Source organism: Equus asinus, chromosome 2 (assembly GCF_041296235.1).
Source record: "Equus asinus isolate D_3611 breed Donkey chromosome 2, EquAss-T2T_v2, whole genome shotgun sequence".
Lineage (NCBI taxonomy): Eukaryota > Metazoa > Chordata > Mammalia > Perissodactyla > Equidae > Equus > Equus asinus.
Window position 1 is genome coordinate 163,731,143 of NC_091791.1, and position 21,424 is coordinate 163,752,566.

At 34.4% G+C, this 21,424-nt stretch overlaps 2 pseudogenes; both read left to right on the forward strand.

Moving 5' to 3' along the window:
• The first annotated feature begins 337 nt into the window (after positions 1-337).
• Positions 338-1,275, forward strand: LOC106833404 (olfactory receptor 4F3/4F16/4F29-like; annotated as a pseudogene).
• Positions 1,276-5,691: 4,416 nt separating this feature from the next.
• Positions 5,692-6,631, forward strand: LOC106833403 (olfactory receptor 4F3/4F16/4F29-like; annotated as a pseudogene).
• The last annotated feature ends 14,793 nt before the right edge of the window (positions 6,632-21,424 follow it).

The following is a 21,424-nucleotide window of genomic DNA, read 5'->3' on the forward strand; positions in this document are numbered from 1 at the left end:
GTTGCACTGTACCATGTTCCCTGCCACTGCCAATGCTTGCCATTCACATCTATGATGTTTTCATATTTGTTCTGTTCTCTTGTTTATAGATGAATAATCCTGGAGGCCATGGTGATAGGAATATTGCATGTGGAAGTGACTCAACTGCTTTAGGTACCACAGGCAAAATGCTTACTCAGTGATGATATGGCTCTGAGAATGAACTGAGAGGATATATAATCTTCACAGTGTGAATGACCTTGAATAATTAATATTTATGATATGAAACATTATTAACATTCCTATTTTAGTTTATTTTTTATTTTTTTTATCTGGAAACATTCCAGCTGATAAATCAATGGATGGAGCGAATCACTCAGTGGTGTCGGAGTTTGTGTTCCTGGGACTCACCAATTCCTGGGAGATCCAACTTCTCCTCTTCGTGTTCTCCTCCACATTTTATGTGGCAAGCATGATGGGAAACTCCCTCATTATGCTCACTGTGACTTCTGACCCTCACTTACACTCCCCTATGTACTTCCTATTGGCCAATCTCTCCTTCATTGACCTGGGAGTTTCTTCTGTCATCACTCCCAAGATGATTTATGACCTTTTCAGGAAGCGTAAGGTCATCTCCTTTGGTGGCTGCATTACTCAGATCTTCTTCCTTCACGTCATTGGTGGTGTGGAAATGGTGCTGCTCACAGCCATGGCCTTTGACAGATATGTTGCCATATGTAAGCCTCTTCACTATTTGACTATTATGAACCAGAAAATGTGTATTTTGCTTCTGGTTGCTGCATGGATAATTGGCTTGATGCATTCTGTGATTCAACTGGTTTTTGTTATAAAATTGCCATTCTGTGGCCCTAATGTGTTAGACAGCTTTTACTGTGACTTTCCTCGGTTCATCAAACTTGCCTGTGCTGATACCTACAGTTTAGAGTTCATGGTCACAGCCAACAGTGGCTTTATATCTCTGGGATCATTCTTCATATTGCTTATCTCCTACATTTTTATCCTGATCAGTATTCGGAAACAGTCTTCAGGTGGCTCATCCAAGGCCCGCTCCACTTTGTCAACTCATGTCATGGTGGTGATTTTGTTCTTTGGTCCTTGCATCTTTGTTTATATCTGGCCTCACGCCACATCACACCTAGACAAATTCCTTGCTGTTTTCGATGCAGTTCTCACTCCCTTTTTGAATTCAGTCATCTACACATTCAGGAACAAAGAAATGAAAGTGGCAATGAAGAAGTATGTAATCAACTTATTATTTACAGAAGGATTTCGTAAATGGCAAAAGTAGTATGAAGTTTCCTTACTGACTTGGAGTAACGTTAAGTTTCTATTATTTCAATATCAGGAGTTTCCAAGCACCTTACTAATATTTAGGTGTCCCACACTAAAACATCGTGGTTCTTTTAAAAATCTTAGCTGAGAAATTGTGTTGCTGCCTATGGTTGCCTATTCTTCTACCCAAAAATAGACTAGATTGTCTAATTGTCTTCAATGACTATTAGATTGTCCTCAATTTTTTACTCCACCTTGAAAATTCTTGCATATACCTCTTTCTACCTTTCAGATTACTTCCCTTATAGATTGGTATATTTGGGATTAATAGGGCATAATAATATTTTAAACCCTTTATTTGTATTGTACTTACTCCCCAAAGTTTTGTACCTGCTGAGAAGCATTCCAATACAGTACCTGTCCCAAAGCACCAAATATGATCACTTATTAAAAATGCTTGTCACTTTAAAAGGAAAAAAAGATAGAATCTTGTTTTAAATTTCTTCAATTTTTGTAGGATTTTACCTCTTCAAATGTTATTAATATGAACTCTTTGAATTATGTATCTCAGGAATCCAATCAAAACAAGCTTAAAATAAATAAAACAAAATAAATGTTTCAGTTTTTCAAGAGCAAAAAGATCTAGAGATCTGTTATATAGTGATATGAATATAATTAACACTACTGAACTGTACACTTAAAAATGGTTAAAGTGGTAAATATTCTTATGTGTTTTTTTACTACAATTAAAAGTTAATATATATATATTTAAAAAGAACCTATTGATCCAGGTTATTGAGATGTCCAATAGTGGAGCCAGCTCATGGACTCCAGCAATGCACTCAATTTCACATTTTTAGATTTTACTCTCTCATTCACTCCTTTTCTCTTGATCTTTTCTCCTTTTCTTTTTCTCCTCCCTCTTTATAATTTAACTCTGGTTACAGTAGTCTGATTTTCTTTTTTTGCACATGGATTTCTTTATGTACAGTATGGGGAGAGGAGAGATGCTTCAAATAACTCCAAGTTTAAATCACTCCAGCAGAGCAATCTCATAGAAAATAGAAAGATTTTCTTTCCCAGCATCTTTTTTAACACAATGAAAGGATCCTAACTGGAATTGCTTTAGCTCCATGACAGGTTTCTCATAAGCCGGGTTTGGATCACATACCCACGCCAATGGGCAGGGACCAAGGTTATCTGTTGACAGCTCCAAAATACTAAATGAATTTGAGAAGGAGCATTTCCCAAATAGGGGAGGTAGTGTACAGCCATCAGTGCAAGGGGACAAATGATTCAAGGCAGGCAAAAAATTTGTCACATATGTTTTTTCTTATTTGAAATAGAAATAAATTTCTTTTGCTGAAGAGTTCTTACTCCCCATCCCCATAAGTAGAATATCAGTTTTGTCATATGAACTTACCAATCCCACATATATGCTCATTGACACTAACTCCTTTATCAACATATTTGTATTCAAATGTTGCCCCCAATTTTTCCTTTTAATTTTAGCTATCATATTCTGCAATACTAAAGCTGTGGTTTTGTGACTCCAAGTCCATGAAGCTGTTTAATCGTGACTTCATAGTTTTATTCTTACGAGGCCTTTTTCCATTGCAATACCTAATGAATATTCATGAACGTGTATTTCTAAAACAGTTTATCTCCCTGAAAATTATTTTCGCTGTAAAAAATAGGAGAGGGTCTAAATTTTTCAAATTTGCTTATTAATTTTCTCTGCACCATTTAGTGAAAAATCATTTACCTTCTGATTTTTAACATGTTTATACTACATGGTTACATAAAATATGGATTTTGTCTCTTCTGAGATCCAGAATCATATGTAATAGATGTTCTGACACCTCCTCTTGGCTGCCTTGTATGCCCGTTGACTGAATAGGTTCAAAACAGTCCTCACGATCATCACTGAAAACTCTGTCCTGTCCAATATCATCTATCCAGTCATGAAAACAAGATACCCAAGAGTGATTCTGTCTCATCAATTCCTCCTCACCCTTTTCCCTCTCTCTCAATTTTTTATTCATGCAGCAAATATCAAGTGCCTAATAAGTGCTAGGCATTGTGTAGGCTTTTGGGATACACCAGTAAACAAAATATAAAAAAGAAATAATTTCTACCATTGTAGAGCTTATATTCTGGTAGAGCTATCCAGATAATAAATTATAAACAAAATAAACAAGCAAGTTTTAAAGTAAGTTAAAAAGAAATGAGTGCAATAACAATGTAATAGAGTAAGTTAAGATGAATCTGAAACTCCAGAGTTGGGGAATAGGTTGCACTTCTAATTAGGGTAGTAAAAGTAGGCACCATTGGCAAAGTGTCATTGAGCAAAGGTTTGATATAGGTGAGTGAGTCAGCAATGCAGAAATCAGGGGAGAAGGCAGAGGATATAGCCAGTGGTGTACTCAAGAAACAGCAAGAAGTCCAGTGTGACTTTGCTACTGTAAAAAAGTGGGAGAACTGTAGGAGAATATTCGAGGAGGTAAAGGGATGCCAGATCATGTAGGATCCTGCAGACCACTGTAAAGAATTTGGCTTTTACTCTGAGGAAGGAAGGACCATTGATGGATTCTGAGCAGTGAGGTGACATGATATCTCTTACATTTAAAATTAAAAAATCTTGAAAACACAACATACCTGAATGGATTTCAGACACCATAAGCATGATGATATCCAATTCAGAGCAGATTATAATAAGGGAAAGCACTGAGTACTTTAAAAGAATGGAGATACCACTGAGCAGAAAAAGGGAGTATGTGAGTGAGGCTGAGGCACTGATGAAGAAAAACTTAGTATTTCAATGTTTCCAAGTGCTGGCCATAGCAACTTAATATGTTCAGACAAGGACAAGCTATTTGCAGGTGTATGTCACATCCTTTGTGGTGATATAGCATATGCTTTAGCAGAAAGTGAGATGAAATCCCAGATATTTGTACATATATTAGGCCTGGATAAAAGTCTTGCAGGCCAAGTGAAGGCTCCAGCGGGAACTTTATTGAATAATGTAGTCAGCAGATATTTCTGTAAAATTTTGATAAAACTCTTAACTAGGAATATTCAGTATATGAACTTTGAGGATATTATGATAAGTGAAATAAGCCAATCACAAAAGAATATATGATTCCACTTATATGAAGTATCTAAAGTAGTCAACCTAATAGAAACAAAAGATATAATAGTGGTTACCAGGGGCTGGGGGGAGGGGGGAAAGAAGTTGTTTAATGGGTATAGAGTTTCAGATCCGCAAGATGAAAAAGTTCTGGAATTCTGTTTCACAACAATCTGAATGTACTTAATAGCACTACTGAACTGCACTCTTCAAAAGGGTTAATATGATAAATTTCACGTTGTGCATTTTTTACCTCAATAAAAAATGGGAAGATTTAGAAGGGCAGTGAATTTGATCTGACATGATGAAAAAGAATGAAATTCTATCCTTGATAAAGCCCATATTCTCCCTCTTTTACTACTCTTGCCTGGTTCTGATGTTTCATAGTCCTCATTTTTATTTATCTTAATGTCACTCTGCATACTATTCTATAGTTTGTTTCTTCTTAATTCAGTTCAATCTCATGTTTCCAAAAACTGTCACTCTTAGATGGTGAGCCATCAAAGTTTTCCCATAACCCTTCTCTCTGAGTGTAAATTGTATGGAGAGAAGAATATGAACATGACCCTAAAAGGGAGATGAAATGTGTTGACATGAGAAATTAGGGTAACATACAATATGTTTACCTGTCTAGTTTCCCTTTAAGGGTAATTAAATAAATGTATTTCCACTTACAGTCTCTCTCCGTTTGCGAGTAAGTGTTCTATCTTGCTGTATATTCTGTTTCTTGCTGCCGATATCTGTGAAGCTTTTCTTCTTGTCTATTTATCCTATTAATTTTAGGATCTTAGGGCCTTTGCTGATAGTTCCAATCATGATTTGATCTCTTAAGTTGTGCCTACATCACCACCGTCATCATCATCATCATTTCGCAAGTGTGAAGAATTGAATAACCAGGTAGTTCCCATTTGTAAAGTCAACAGTGCAACATAAATAATTAATACTACTATCATCCCTAATAATCATAGTTTTTTTTTTTTTTGGATTGACCCTGAGCTAACATCTGTTGCCAATCTTTTCTTCTTCTTCTTCTCCTCAAAGCCCCCTAGTACATAGTTTCATATTCTAGTTTACATCCTTCTGGTTGTGCTATGTGGGACGCTGTCTCAGCATGGCCTGATGAGAGGTGCTAGGTCTGCACCCAGGATCCGAACCAGCGAAACCCTGGGCCCTGGAAGTGGAGCACATGAACTTAACCACTTGGCCATGGGGCCAGCCCTAATAATCTCAATTTCTTTTTCATTTTCTTAGTTCTCATAATTTTAGCCACAGCTCAGTTGGTTGGATCAATGGATGGAGGGAATCACTCTGTTGTGTCTGAGTTTGTGTTTCTGGGACTCACCCACTCATGGGAGATCCAGCTTCGCCTCTTGGTGTTCTTCTCTGTGCTCTATGTGGCAAGCATGACAGGAAACATCCTCATTGAGTTTTCTGTGACCACTGATCCTCATTTACATTCCCCTACGTACTTCCTACTGGCCAGTCTCTCCTTCACTGACGTGGGTGCCTGCTCCACTTCTTCCCCGCAGATAATTTATGACCTTTTCAGAAAGTGCAAAGTCATCTCCTTTGGAGGTTGAATCACTCAGATATTCTTCATCCATGTCATTGGTGGTGTGGAGATGGTGCTGCTCATAGCCATAGCCTTTGACAGATATGTTACATATGTAAGCCTCTCCACTACATGACCATTATGAGCTCACGAATGTGCCTTTTGTTCCCGGCTGCAGACAGGGCCCTTGGCATTAATCATTCACTTTTCCAACTAGCATTTATTGTTAATTTATCCTTCTGTGGTCCTAATGTATTGGACAGCTTTTACTGTAAACTTCCTCAGCTCCTTAGACTGGCCTGTACAGATACCTACAGATTGCAGTTCATGGTCACTCTCAACAGTGGGTTCCTTTGTGTTAGCTCTTTCTTAATACTCCTCATCTCCTACATCTTTATCCTGTTTTCTCTTTGGAGGCATTCCTCAGGTGGTTCACCCAAGGCCCTCTCCACTTTAACAGTTCACATCACTGTAGTATTATTTTTTTTTTGGTCTAACCATGTTTATCTTTACATGGCCACATCCAAGTTCTCAAATGGACAAATTTCTTGCTCTTTCTGATACCGTTCTCACTCCTTTTCTGAATCCAGTTATCTACACATTCAGGAATAAAGAGATGAAGGCAGCAATGAAGAGATTTTTTCAGACCATTAATGATTTTTAGAAAGATTTCATAAATAATGTTATGAGGTCTTCATCCTGATCATTATGTAACCTGTATCCAGAATTTTAGAACTGGCTTCTTTAGTGCATCAGCAATTGATTTGGTGTTACCACACTCCTAAAGGATGCTCATCTTCCCTAAGAACAGTGAAGATTTGGACAAAATCTTAATTCAAAACTTATGTTGATTCATATGATGTGGCATATATATATATATGTGCTAATTATAGTTATTCCTTTATAGCTGGTTTCATTGCTTTTTTTTCTCTCAAGATTATCAGCTTATTATTTTCTTTAATTTATGCATGTATTTTCTTACAATCTACCTCTTAAGGTAACCAAGGTGCTAATTATTCACTTTGCCGTTGATAATCTCCACTTTTACCTATAATGGCTCTTTTTCTTATTCCTTTAAAGAGTTGCAAAACATTGATAGCTCGTCCAAGTTCTTCAGGCTTATTTTAAAGCCATCAATTTTCTTTTTATGATTTGGAGAACATAGTCAGCAGAGAAGTTTTCTGTTTGGATTTTTCTTCCAATAGTTAAAAACAGTCTGACTTCAGACCAGAGAAGTACTAATCTCTCATGCTTCATTGTGTTCAGACTTCCTGCCCTTTTTCTCACTATTCTTTCTCTAATTTCATCATGGTCACTCAATATTTTTTCTATTGGTAATAATAACCCTTATGGGGAGAATTTTGAAAAGGTTAAACTAATGACACCCAGTGGTTTCCTTTCATTCACAGGCATATGCATGTTCACGAACCAGTAATTTATTCATTCATTCTTCTGCCCCTTAAAATTATTTTTTTGTTTATCATATGTATAGAGTTGTGCTTACGGTTTATCTGGAATTGTTTCTAGGAAAACATGGAAACACCTTACAGAGTATGGCCTAGAAGAGTAATAATTGGAGAGAGATATGAATCTAATAAATATAACATAACTTATAGAAGATTTTGTAGCACTTTGTAAAAATCTAGTGTGAGATTTCCAGTGCTGGCCAAATATCATAAACTCAGGATAGCCTATTTTTCCCATTAATTACATCTAAACAATCCAGAAAAAATACAAAAAAAAAAAAAAAACAGCCAGAGGCAAGAAAAACAAAAGTAAGGAAAAGCTGAAATATTGCAGAGAAGAATCAAAACTTGAAGAAGCAACCCACAAGTGGGTGAGTTTTTTTTTTAAAAAACCTTTTCTCTCATTGCTTTTACCTGAGAACAGACCCCAAAAGAACAATGCAGGGCTATTGTTGCCATGATACGGGCAGAAAAAACTCTAAGAGAAAACCAAGCCATCTGGCCAGGGAACCAGGAAAGGTGGTCTCTGCAAGCTGGAGAGGGTGGGGGAAATATTTTTTGTCCTCTCTTTTCTCTCTTTGACCTATCCTAGAGCAGCCTTTGTTTCAGAGCTATGGCAGTGGAGCAGGAAGCTAAAACTCTGCGAGATACCCCATCCTTTTGGACAAAGGAACTGAGAGAAGGCCCCTCTGGTATGAAAAATGTGAAGGAAATTCTCATAATTTTTTTCTGCCTCTTTTTTCTTGCCACATAATCCTAAAGACAGAACCTAGTTATGGAGCTGCGGCTCAGCAGAATTCAGCCAGTTAAAACTTCAAGACAAATTCCATGTTTCTGGTCAGATGGTGATCAAAAAGAGTCTCACAAATCAAAGAGTGTGTGAAAATTCTTTGAGATGAGACATCTGGAGAAAGAGATCACCTAAATCAGTGTATGCACCTGCAGACATCCAAGGCTGGTTCTTGAGCTGCGCATGCATGAGAAAGACCAAAAGCAGCATAACAAGATCTTTGTGAACTTATCTATGGTATAATTTTTTACCAAAATATCAGGCTAACCCATGAGTGTGACATGAGTGTGGCAGGCTCAAAGCAGCATAGCAAAATCTTTGAAAGCAGAACTGACATTGGAATGACCACCAGCAGAAGGTTCAATAAAAAATTCTCCAGAGGATTTCAACCAGAGTCTCACAACATAATATTCAAAATATCTGAGATAAAATCTAAAATTATTTGACATACAAGAATCAGGAAAATATGATCAATTCCCAAGGGAAATGATAATCAACAGACACCAAGCACAAGATTATTGAGATGCTGGAATTTTCAGACAAGTACTTTCAATCAACTATTATTACTACGATTTATGAGGAAAGGTAAAGATGTCTTAAACAAAGAGAAATATAAACATTCTCAGCATAAATATAGAAACTATAAATAAGAATAATATGGAAATTTTAGGACTTTAAAATATAATATTTGAAATGAAAATTTATAGGATGAGATCAATAGCAGATAGAGATGATGAAAGAAAGAGACAGTGAACTTGAAGATAATCAATAGAAATGGTCCATTCTGAAGAACATAGCTTAAACATATCCATTCTCAAAGCACTGGCCCAGTGGCATAATGATTAAATGTGTGCATTCCACTTCAGCAGCCTGGGGTTCACAGGTTCAGATCCTGGGTACAGACCTATAAACTACTCATCAAGCCATGCTGTGGTGGCATCCCACATACAAAATAGAGGAAGATTGAAACAAATGATAGCTCAGGAACAATCTTCCTCAAGTAAAAAGAGGAAAATTGGCAATGGATGTTAGCTGAGGGCTAATCTTCCTCACACACACACACACACACACACAAATCCACTTTCAAGAACAGAGATTAAAAATATTTTAAAAGAAATGAACAGATTCTCAGAGACCCAGAGATAATATGAAAAGATCTAATATTCCTTTCATGGAGTCCTAGAAAGAGAAGAGACAGAGATTAGTATTGAAAAAAAAAATGCTTGAAGAAATAATGGTTGCAAACTTTCCAAATGAATTGAAAGACATAAATTTACTGACTCAAAAAGCTCAGCAAAATCAAGCAGGATATACTCAAAGAAAACCATGCCCAGAATCACTGTAATAAAACTTTATAAAACTACAGACAAATAAAAATTCTAAAAGCAGTCTGGAAAAAAAGACATTACATAGAAGGTAATGATATAAATATTGGCAGTTTACTCAGAAAAAAACATAAAGGTCAGAAAGCAATGGAACTTCAGGAAGAACAGGAATTGTACCTCTCCTGGTAAATAGAGATTATTTTTCTCCTCTTAAGGACTCTAAAATATGTATGAATGTTAAAGGTGAACATTATAACATTGAATCGTGAGATTTTCAGATATGGGATACTCACATCACAGAATTTGTAGATGTAACTCATGTGACAGCCATAATATAAAAGAGGAAGGGTCTTGAGAATGATGGTAGGTCCTTTACATTTTGCTTGAACTGGTAAAATATCAAGATTAAGTAGACTATGAAAGGTTAGATATGTGTATTGTAATCTCTAGAGAACCACTAAACAGCTACACCACCCACACCAACAAAGAGATATAGCCAAAAAGTCAGTATAAAAATTTAAGTCAAATGATAAAAAATATTGAAATAATCCAAAAAGAGACAGAAACACTAAAGAGAAGAACAGAAAAAGAGGGGACAAACAGAAAATAAATGATAAAACAGTAGATCGAAATGATCATATTAATAATTTCATTAAATATAGAGGCCTATATAGTAACTAAAGACAAGCATTATCAGATTAGGAAAAAAATAAATATATCTACGAGAAACCCACTTTAAATATAAAGACACGTATATGTTAAAAGTAAAAGGATAGGAAATACGCCATGTAAATAGTAATCAAAAGAAAATGGGAATAGTTAAATTAATAACTAACAAATTAGACTTCAGAACAAAGAAAGTTACTAGGGATTAATATAGACATTAAATAACTATAAAATGATCAACTCACCAAGAAGGCATAAAAATCATAAATATACATGCCCTTAATTACAGAGTTGCAAAATAGATGAGATAAAAACTGATAGAATTGAAAAGAGAAGTAGATAAATCCACAGTTATTCTTGGAGACTTAGAGAATTCTCCGTAATTGATAAAGGTATACAGAAAAATCAGGACACAGAAGACCTATATAACCGTATCAAACAATTTGATCCAATCATCATTTGTAGCACCATCTACCAAACAACAGCAGAATATATACTTTTTTCAAATGAACCAGAATATTCACAAAGAAAGATCATATTCTGGACCACAAGGCAAACCTTACCAAAGTTAAAATAATTGAAATCATACAAAATAATTCTCTAACAATAACATAATTAACAATTTATTTTTACATGTTAAAAATAAATAAAATGGCATCTGGAAAATCTCTAAATATTTGGAAATTGAACAACACACTTAAAATAATACATGGGTCGGAAAAGGAAATCATAAGGGAAATTAGAGAATATTCTAACTGAATGAAAAAGAAAATAAAATATCAAAATTAATGGAATGCAACTAGAGCAATGCTTAGAGAAAAGTTTACACCATTAAATGCTAATATTAGAAAATAAGGAAGTTATTAAACCAATATTCTACCTTAAGAAATTAAGAAAAATGAGCAAATTAAATACAGATAAACAGAGAAAAGGAAACAATAATAATAGTAATAGAAAAAAACTTGAAAATAGAATAATCTATAAAGTAATAACATGGAAACCAAAAGAAGACTTTTGGAAAATATCGATAAATTGAAAAACTTCTGACCAGACTAACAAAGAGAAAAAACAGAAGACTAAATATTCATTATCAGAAATGAAAGATGTGACCTCACTATATACTTTGCGCATATCAAGAAGATAATAATGAGATACTACAAGTAACTTATACCCACAACTTTAACAATTAAAATGAAATGCTCTAATTCTTGAAAGACAGAAAACACCTGGCCTGACTCAAGAAGAAATAAATAACTTGAATGATCTTATTTTAGTTAAGAAAAGTGAATTCTTCGTTAAGAAACCTTCCAACAAAGAAAACTCTAGGTCCAGATGATTTAACTGGCATATTCTATCAAACATTTAGAGAAGAAATAATATCAATTTTTCACAATATTTTTTGGAAAATAGTAAAGAAAGGAACACGTTCCAACTCAATATATGAGTTCATCATTACTCTGATATCAAAACCGTACAAAGATCTTACAAGAAAAGAAACTACAGACTAATATCTACGATAAACATGGATACAAAAATGCTTAATAAAATAGAAAATCAAAATCAGACATGTATATAAAGGATAGATATATCATAACTAAGTGGATTTATCCTAGGAATAAGAGGCTAGCTCAACGCTTATATCTCACTTGAAAGACTAAAGAAGTAATCATATGATTGTCTTAATAGATGCAGAAAAAACATTTGACAAAATCAAACATGATTCATGATAAAAAAAAAAAAACCTCAGCAAAAAAGGACTAGAAGGGAATTTCCTTAATCTGATCAAAGCATCAACAAAAACCTACAGCTAACATCATACTCAACCGTGAAAGACAATGCTTTCATTCTAAGATTGGAAGAAGACAAAGATGTGCATCCTTACCACTCCTATTTACCATCACACTAAAAGCCCCATCCAGTGCAAAACGGCAAGAGAAAGAAGAGAAATACAGTTTCCAAAGGAAAAAATAAAACTGTCTCCATATGCCAAAGACATGACTTTCTGTATAGAAAATACTAAGGAATCTCTAAGAAAAGGTCCAAAAACTAATAACTGAGTTCAGCAAGGTCACAGGCTTCAAGTCAATAGACAAAATTCGACTTTATTTCTGTATACTGGAAATGAACAGTTGGAGACCAAAAATAAATTTTTAAAGATCCCATTTATGATAGCATTTATAAACATGAAACCTAAGTAAAAATATAACAGAATATGTATAGTAGTAATTACAAAACATGATGCAATAAATCAAAGATATAAATAAATCATACATTGGAGCACTCACTATTGTTAAAATGTCAATTCTCGCCAAATTGATCCATAGATTCAACAAAATCACATTAGAAATACCATCAAAATTTTAAAGATATCAACAAACTTATTCTAAAATTTGTACGGAAATGCAAAAGAGCTAGAATAGCCAAAAACAATTTTAAAAATAAGAACAAAGTTGAATTTCAAGATGTACACATAGATCAATGTAACATAAAAAAGAATCAAGAAATAGACCCATACAAATATGTGCAAACACAATTCAATGTCTTTTCACAAATCGTGCTGAAACAAACATTTATATGCAAAAATTGAACCTCAACCTATATCTCACGTCTTACACAAAAATTAACTTAAAATGGTTCATTGAACTAAATGTAAAATCTAAAACTATGAGGATTCCAGAATAAAATATTGGAGAACATTTTGTGATCTTAGGTTAGTAAAGATTTCTAAGATATGACACCAAAAACATTAAACATAAAAATTTCATAAATGGCACTTCAGCAAAATTAAAAATTTCTCCTCTGATAATGAAGTGGCAAGCCACATAATGGGAGAAAAATATTTGTCCATCATATATTTGAGAAATGACTTGTATTTTGAACCCATAAAGAACTCTCAAAAATAAGAAAAAGGACTGAATTTACATTAGCAAAAGATTTGAACAGATACTTTAACAAAAAAGATATATGGATAACAAACACATGGAAAGATTCTTAGCACTGTTAGTTATTAATGCAATAAATGAATAAATAAGAAAAAAAGAAAACCAGGTAATTTCAAGGGCTCTTGAGATTGAGAGCATCTAGAACTGTCATACATTATCAATGGTAATGCAAAATAGTACAGCCACTTTGCAAAACCAATTGGCAGTTTCTTTCTTTTTTTTTAAATTATTTAATTGAGATCATATTGGTTTATAACATTGTGTAAGTTCCAGGTATACATTATTATATTTCAGTATAGACTGCATCATGCTCACTACCAAAACTCTAATTTCCATCTGTCATCATACATATACGGCCCTTTATTCTTTTTGCCCTCCCCTACCCACTTTCCGGTTGGTAACTACCAATCTGTTCTCCTTAACTATGTGTTTGTTTGTTTGTTTATCATGCACATATGAGTGAAATCATATGGTACTTGCTTTTCTCTGTCTAACTTATTTCATTTAGCATAACATTCTCAAGGTCCATCCATGTTATTGCAAACGGGATGATTTTATTTTACGGCTGTGTAGTATTCCATGGTGTGTATATATACATAGATATGTGTATGTATATGTATGTATATCTATCTATCTATCTCACATCTTCTTTATCCATTCATCAGTTGATGGGCACTTGGGTTGCTTCCACTTCTTGGCTATCATGAACAATGCTGTGATGAAAATAGTGGTGCATACACCTTTTTGAATTAGTGTTTTTATGTTCCTTGGATAAATACTCAGCAGTGGAATGGCTGGCTGTATCATATGGTATTTCTATTTTTAATTTTTTGAGAAATCGCCATACTGTTTTCCGTAGTGGCTGCACCAATTTACATTCCCACAGCAGCATATGAGAGTTTCCTTTTCTCCATATCCTCTCCAACAGTTGCTATTTCTTGTCTTTTTAATAATAGCATTTCTGACAGGTGTGAGGTGACATCTCATTGTAGTTTTCATTTTCATTTCTCTAATAAGTAGTAATGTTGAACAACTTTTCATGAGCCTATTGGCCTTCTGTGTATCTTCTTTGGACAAATGTCTATTCACATATCCTGCCCATCTTTTGATTGGGCTATTTGTTTTTTTGTTGTTGAGTTGTATGAGTTCTTTTTTTATATTTTGGATAAAACCCCTTTGATTTTCAAATATTTTCTCCCAGTGAGTGGATGTCTTTTCATTTCATTGATGGTTTTTTTTTTACCATGCAGAAGCTTTTTAGTTGGACACAGTCCCATTTATTTTTTCTTTTGTTTCTCTTGCCTTAGGAGACATTGTATTCAAAAAGATACTGCTAAGACCAATGGCAAAAAGCAAATAATAAAAATCAGAGCAGAAATAAAGGAAATAGAGACAAAAAAATAATAGAAAGAATTAATGAAATTAGGAGCTGATTCTTTGAAAAAGTAAACAAAATTAACAAACCTTTAGCCAGACTCACTAAGAAACAAAAAGAGAAAGCTCAAATAAATAAAATCAAAAATGAAAGGATAAATAACAACAGATATCACAGAAATATAAAGGATTATAAGAGAATACTATGAAAAACTATACATCAACACATTGGATAACCTAGAAAAATTAGATAAATTCTCAGAATCATTCAACTTTCCAAAACTGAATCAAGAAGAAATAGAGAATGTGAATAGACCAATCACAAGTAAAGACATTGAAACAGGAACAAAACCGCTCCCAAAAAACAAAAGTCTAGGACCAGACAGATTCTCTGGTGAATTCTACCAAACATTCAAAGAAAATTTAATATCTATCCTTCTCAAACTATTCTGAAAAATTAAACAGCACAAGAGCCTTCTTAACTTATTTTATGAGGCCAACATTACCCTGATACTGAAACCAGATAAAGACAATACAAAAAGGGAAAATTACAGGCAAATATTACTGATGAACATAGATGCAAAAATCCTCAACAAAATATTAACAAATCAAATACAACAATACATTAAAAGGATGGTGTACCACGATCAAGTGGGAATGATTTCAAGGATGCAGGGATGGTTCAATGTCTGCAAACCAATCAATGCGATATACTATGTTAACAAAATAAAGAATGAAAATGATATGGCCATCTCAATAGGTGCAAAGGAAGCATTTGACAAGATCCAATATCTATTTATGATAAAAATTCTTAATAAAAATGCATATAGAATGAAAGTACGTCAACATAATAAAGGCCATATATATGAGAAACCCACGTCATACTCAATGGCGAAAAACTGAAAGTCATTCCTCTGTAAACAGGAACAAGACAAGGATGCCCACTCTCACCACTCTTATTCAACATAGTACCAGAAGTTTTAGCCTGAGCAATTAGTCAAGAAAAAGAAATAAAAGGCACCCAAATTGGAAAGGGAGAAGTAAAACTGTCACTATTCTTGGATGACATAATTCTATACATAAAAATCCTAAAGAATCTACAAAAAAAACTATTAGAAATAATTACCAATACAGTAAAGGTTCAGGATACAAAATCAACATACCCAAATCATTTGCATTTCTATACACTAACAATGAAGTGACAGAAAAAGAAACCAAGAAAAAAATCTGACATACAATCACAACAAAAAGAATAAAATACCTAGGAATAAATTTCACCGAGCAGGTGAAAGATCTACACACTGAAAACTATAAGACATTGAAAGAAATTGAAAAAGACATGAAGAAATGGAAAGATATTCTGTGCTCCTGGATTGGAAGAATAAACATAGTTAAATGTCCCTATTACCTGAAGTAATCTACAAATCCAGTGCAATCCCCATCAGAATCCCAATGATATTCTTCACAGAAATAGAAAAAAGAATTCTAAAATTTAGATGGAACAATAGAAGACCCTGAGTAGCCTGAGAAAAAAGAAAAAAAGCTGGAGGTATCACACTCTCTGAATTCAAAATATACTGCAAAGCCATAGTGCTCAAAACAGCATGGTACTGGCAGAAAAACAGACACACAATGAAACAGATGAATGAAATAGAATTGAGAGCCCAGAGATAAAACCACACATTTATGGACTACTAAACTTTGACAAAGGAGCCAAGGACATACAATGGAGAATGTAACAGCACTCCTGTCATAGAAAAGCTGCCACAATCTGCTCCCTGGCTCCAATTTAAGCTCTTCCCATGTACAAAATACATTCACCTATTCTCCAAATCCCCCAAATCTCATCTCCTTATAGTATCAGCTCAAAATCCAAGATCTTGCTGTTTAAATTAAGTTTGGATGATGTTTCCAGGTATGGTTCCTTAGACACTGTTGTTTGAGTATGATTCTTCTTGATTTTAAGATAAGTTATTAGCTCCCTGTCCCCACACATTACAAACAATGTCAAGATATGTATAGGGTAACAATTATAGAGAATTTTTTTCAGAAAGAAGGAAATAGTAGAAACATAGCAGTCACTGTTGTGTTTTACCTGGTTTGTTGTTTGTCTAAATGGGTACAACAAATTAAAAGGGGCAGGGTAATTAACCATGGAATTTAAGCTAGGAAAGGAAGGAAGAGAGGAAGGACATCGGGAGGGAGGGACAGGAAAAATATGGTAGGATCATTGCATTGAAGGTCTTACTGGAGCTGACTAATTCTTAGATTTGAAACATTAGATGGAGTGACTGGAACAGTAATTCAATCCTTAAATCCATCATCGAGTACTGTTGATTGTCTCTCCTAAATATATTGCAAATCTATTTACTTCCTAAACTCTCATACCTAGTTTGGCATCCAAATTTCCTACCTTAACAAGTATGTTGCTTTCTAACTGGCTCACTTGCATCCAGTCTGAACTCCTTCAAATCCGCTCCGTACACTGTAGCCAGACTGATATTCATAAATGTCATCTGGTCAAATCATCTTTCTGCTTAAAAATCTTCCTTGACTTTTCATTCTCAGAAACAGTCTCCCACTACTTATTTCAGCCTTATTTTGTATAATATTCCCCTCATTTTCTCACAATGTGGTCTAAGGCTCAATGCCCATGCTCCTCCAGTCTCAAGGGAGAGCACCATTGTTCCCTTTGCAGGCACTCCTTTGTCCTCCACTCTTAATTAACTTCTATCTATCCTTTAGATCTTAGATCCTGTGTCACTTCTTCAGGGAAACTTCCCCTGATTTCCCTGCTTACATCATATTCTTCTATTATAATAATTTTCACTTTATTGCAGAGTGTTGCAATTTTACATTTGTTTGTATGATTGTTTAATTAATATCTGCCTTCTCCCACTTGTCTGTAAAACTCCAGGATTCAGGAACAATACATCGCTGGCATGAATTCAGCACAATCCTGGCATAGGGAGGGGTGCTCAATAAATATTAGTAGACTGAATGAATTAATTAGTTTATGCATCCACTTTAATCCTTTTATTGTATTAAGATTTCTCTCTTATGATGTTTTACTTTTGTGTATGTATATTTTCTTTTAACACTTTTGAAGACTTATAGTTGATTTTAGTTATTCATTGTATACAATGTAGTTAATTCTTTAAATTTGTGTTACCATCAATGACAGTATCCGTTGACTCGATATGAAATAGAAAGAAATTAGTATACTTCCCTTTCCCCCTTTCATCACTGAATTTTATTTGATTTTACTATTCCTAGTTCTTCTAATGATTACCCTTGTACTTTAAAATACTACTTAGTTAATCACTCTTAAAATGATCTGTCAATTCTCTCCCACCTTGAAAGATGAGGAAACAAGAATTTTTCAGTGGAACTATTTCTTTTCCTTTTCCTTTTTTTAACTAAGATAATTGGTTTTTTTATACTGTCACGGTTTCTAACATTTGTATTCTGCTCTTTAACCACAATCCCCAGAATTATTTAATACTAAGCCTCGTAATTCACTATTACTATGTTCTCTCTATTCACTTTTTGACTAGTATAGTTTATTTTCTAATAGTTTGTTTCAGTAAGCCCTCATGGGAACTATATTTCCTAAGCTTATTTATTTTGGGGAGGATAGACTGTTTATTTTGTGCATGCAGAGTCTGGTAACTTCAGTTGGATCTGCCCTGATGTGGCCTATGCTATAACGTTTTTACCCCCCTAGGTCAGGATAAGCCCTTTAGTCTGTGGGTTCAATTCTTCTTTAATTTTAGAAAAGTTTTCTTTTATTTTATCTTGAATTATTCTCCTTACAAATATTGTGAAATCTTCTTAAGGAACACTAATTTTTCATTTGTTGGATCTTATTTTAGTCTATATTTTTTCTCCAAATTTTTTAAACTCTTTAGTTTGCTATTTCATTTTGTTCAGGATATTTAAGTCCCCACTTTTTTCCTGATTTTAGTAATCTTCACTTCTATCATGCTTTTTTTAATTTACCTCTTGAATTTCTCCAATTTACTTTTCATCACTTTATCTTTTCTTATTATTTATTCCTTTCACTCATTTCTTCTAAGTGTCATTTTAGAAAGAAGGTATATATTTAAAAATTTGTAGCAAATTTGCTTATACTTTTCACTATTTCATGGCATTGCTTGCTGTTATGTGTAGCTATATATGTTATTTCCTTTTCTCTTTTCATTCTTCTTGAAGTATTTTCGTGTAGGTCATCACCTGCTTTATTAATAGCAAAAATTATTTGAATATATAATATTATTAATCTTTGAATATACTAGGTATTTGAAAGGATATCACGGAGGAGGAGCTAGAGGTGACAGTGAGGTATGATAGAAGGCAGCTGGGTTTTGGAATGTTGTGTCTAAAGCACCTCTCTTGTTGGGGTGACTCTCTCCTGGGCTTCTCCGCTAACCACTGGCTCAGAGCACAGTCATATTTGTTAAGTTTTGTCATGCGTCTTGTGATTTATCCTTTTCCTCTCACTATATAATGGGAATTGTCAGTTGTCTGGCTGCTTTCCCCCTCTTCTTGCCTTGATTTTTTTCTTCCATTACACCACACACATGCCCTAATTATTCCAAAGCCGTTATACCAAACTCTTTCTAAGCACCTTTCCCCTGTCACTCTGTGGAGTGAGGTTCACAGACTCTGATATTCCTGCTCCAGGTCAAGATCACTGGTTTTACTCTTAGCTTCTCCACCTCTTTTTGAGACTGCTGTGCTTCCTGACTAGCTTGAGATCTTTAGAGGCATTTATTTTATCTTGGTGTTCACTCTTGTCCTGTTTCAATGTTTATTGCACGTAACTTTTTCTTCATGTGTTGTGGTTTGGAATTGTAGATGTATTTCCTGCTCTTTTGAAGGATGGAAATCACATTTATATTTCCTCTCCTGGTTTAAAGAAGAGAGAGGAAGGGTCCGGCCGGGTGGCGCAGTGCTTAAGTGCGCACGTTCTGCTTTGGCGGCCCAGGATTCGCTGGTTCGCATCCCGGGTGCAGACATGGCACTGCTTGTCAAGCCTTACTGTGGTAGACATGCCACATATAAAGTACATGGAGATGGGCACAGATGTTAGCTCAGGGCCAGGCTTCCTCAGCAAAAGGAGGAGGACTGGCAGTAGTTAGCTCAGTGCTAATCTTCCTCAAAAAAAAAAAAATGTTGGGTAATATTGATTTTTCTGTAATTTAAGCAAGTTAACTGTAGGAGAAAGAGAAGAAAATTTTCAGAAAGTTCTAAATTCATATACAGTCCAACATTTTAATATCTGTGTAGTTTTAGTTGAAAAATAATTTGTCTGAGATTATGTGGCAATAACACTACCTACTTCACAGTGTGGTTGCAAGAATTCAATAGAATATGTATAAAAGTGTTATATTTTTAAAGTCAATTTAAATATTATTTCCTTATACATTCTCTCTACTTTTTTCATGGAATGTTGTGTGGTTTTATCTCCATGTATTATTCTTCACACTTTTTAATATATTCTGTGTTTAAATTGAATATTATTGTGGTAATCAGTATAGAAATGATTAAATGACTAAAAATTTTAAAGGAAAATTTTTTAATATTGCTCTGGAATTCACCTTTAATCATCATAAAGTGAAGATTTAATGTAGCTCTAAAAAATGGCAAAAGGCCTCTTTGTCATAAGAAAACAAAATGTCTCTCATTTCTCCTTATTAACAGCTTCTCAGCTTGGCTACACTGGAAAGACTGAAGACTAAAACAACCACAGGTGATAATTCCCCAGGTCAAGTGATTTATTTGGCAATCCCACATCTCCGCAGCATCACTTGGTCACTACCCCCAGGGGCTGTAATTAGCTGCCACTCTGACTGTTTTATACAGCTATTTGTGTAACTATAATGATCCTCCATAGGATACAGCTGATTTGGGGGGAACTATATCTACCTGAATCTTTAATGATGCTGTTCTATTAGTTCCCTTGGCAAAACAGGTTGGTGGTAGGGACAGAAATAAAATCTATAGTGAGCAAATCAGCAAACCAAGGTTTCTATGTTCTAGGAATGCAAAAATTAAGTTTTCCATAACTCCCTGTGATGTCAGCCTTCTCTATGGCAAGTTGTGCTAGCAGTAGAGACGGAGGATAGAACAGAAATCAGGCCCATGCAGGAGAGTCCTTGTGTATGGACAGTTGAGGGTCTGAGTAGGGGAAAGTGCACGTGTAACCCTCAAAGAATGAAAATAAAGCTGTAGAAGAATATCAGAGAAGACTCAGAGTTTATTTTATGACTACTCATCTTCATTCTCAACTTTCCCAATTGTTGGCCTCATTTTTTTATTTTTATTTTTTTGATCTCATGTGCTTTTCTTTCTGGCCTGTTATTGATGGTCAGCTTGGCCACCTGTTCGGTATATCCGATGCCTAGAAACCTTTTATCCCTTTGTACTCTTCTGTTTCACCTGCGATTCCACTTCTCAGTGGTCATTATCCTAATGGTTACAGCTCTTTTCAATTGATTTCAATCTGCCAAGCATTACTGGTGCGTGTCACAGCAGAGAGGCATGTAGGTTCTATGAAAACTTAGTCATCTAGCTCCTAATGGGGACTTTTCATTAATTCATTCTTTGACAACTCTATCACATTCATTATTTTATCTGCTAATTAATGAACCCAACTGATATTTATAAATTCTAAATATTTAATGTACAGCAGTGTGACTATGGTTAATAATGTTATACTGTACACCTGAAATTTTCTAAGAGAATACATCTTAATTGTTTTAACCATTAAAAAAAGAAGATAACTATGTGAGATGATGGAAATGTTGATTAGCTTGATTGTGATAATCATTTCACAATGAATATATACAGAAAAACATTATGTTGTACACTGTAGATATATACAATTTTTATTTGTAAATTA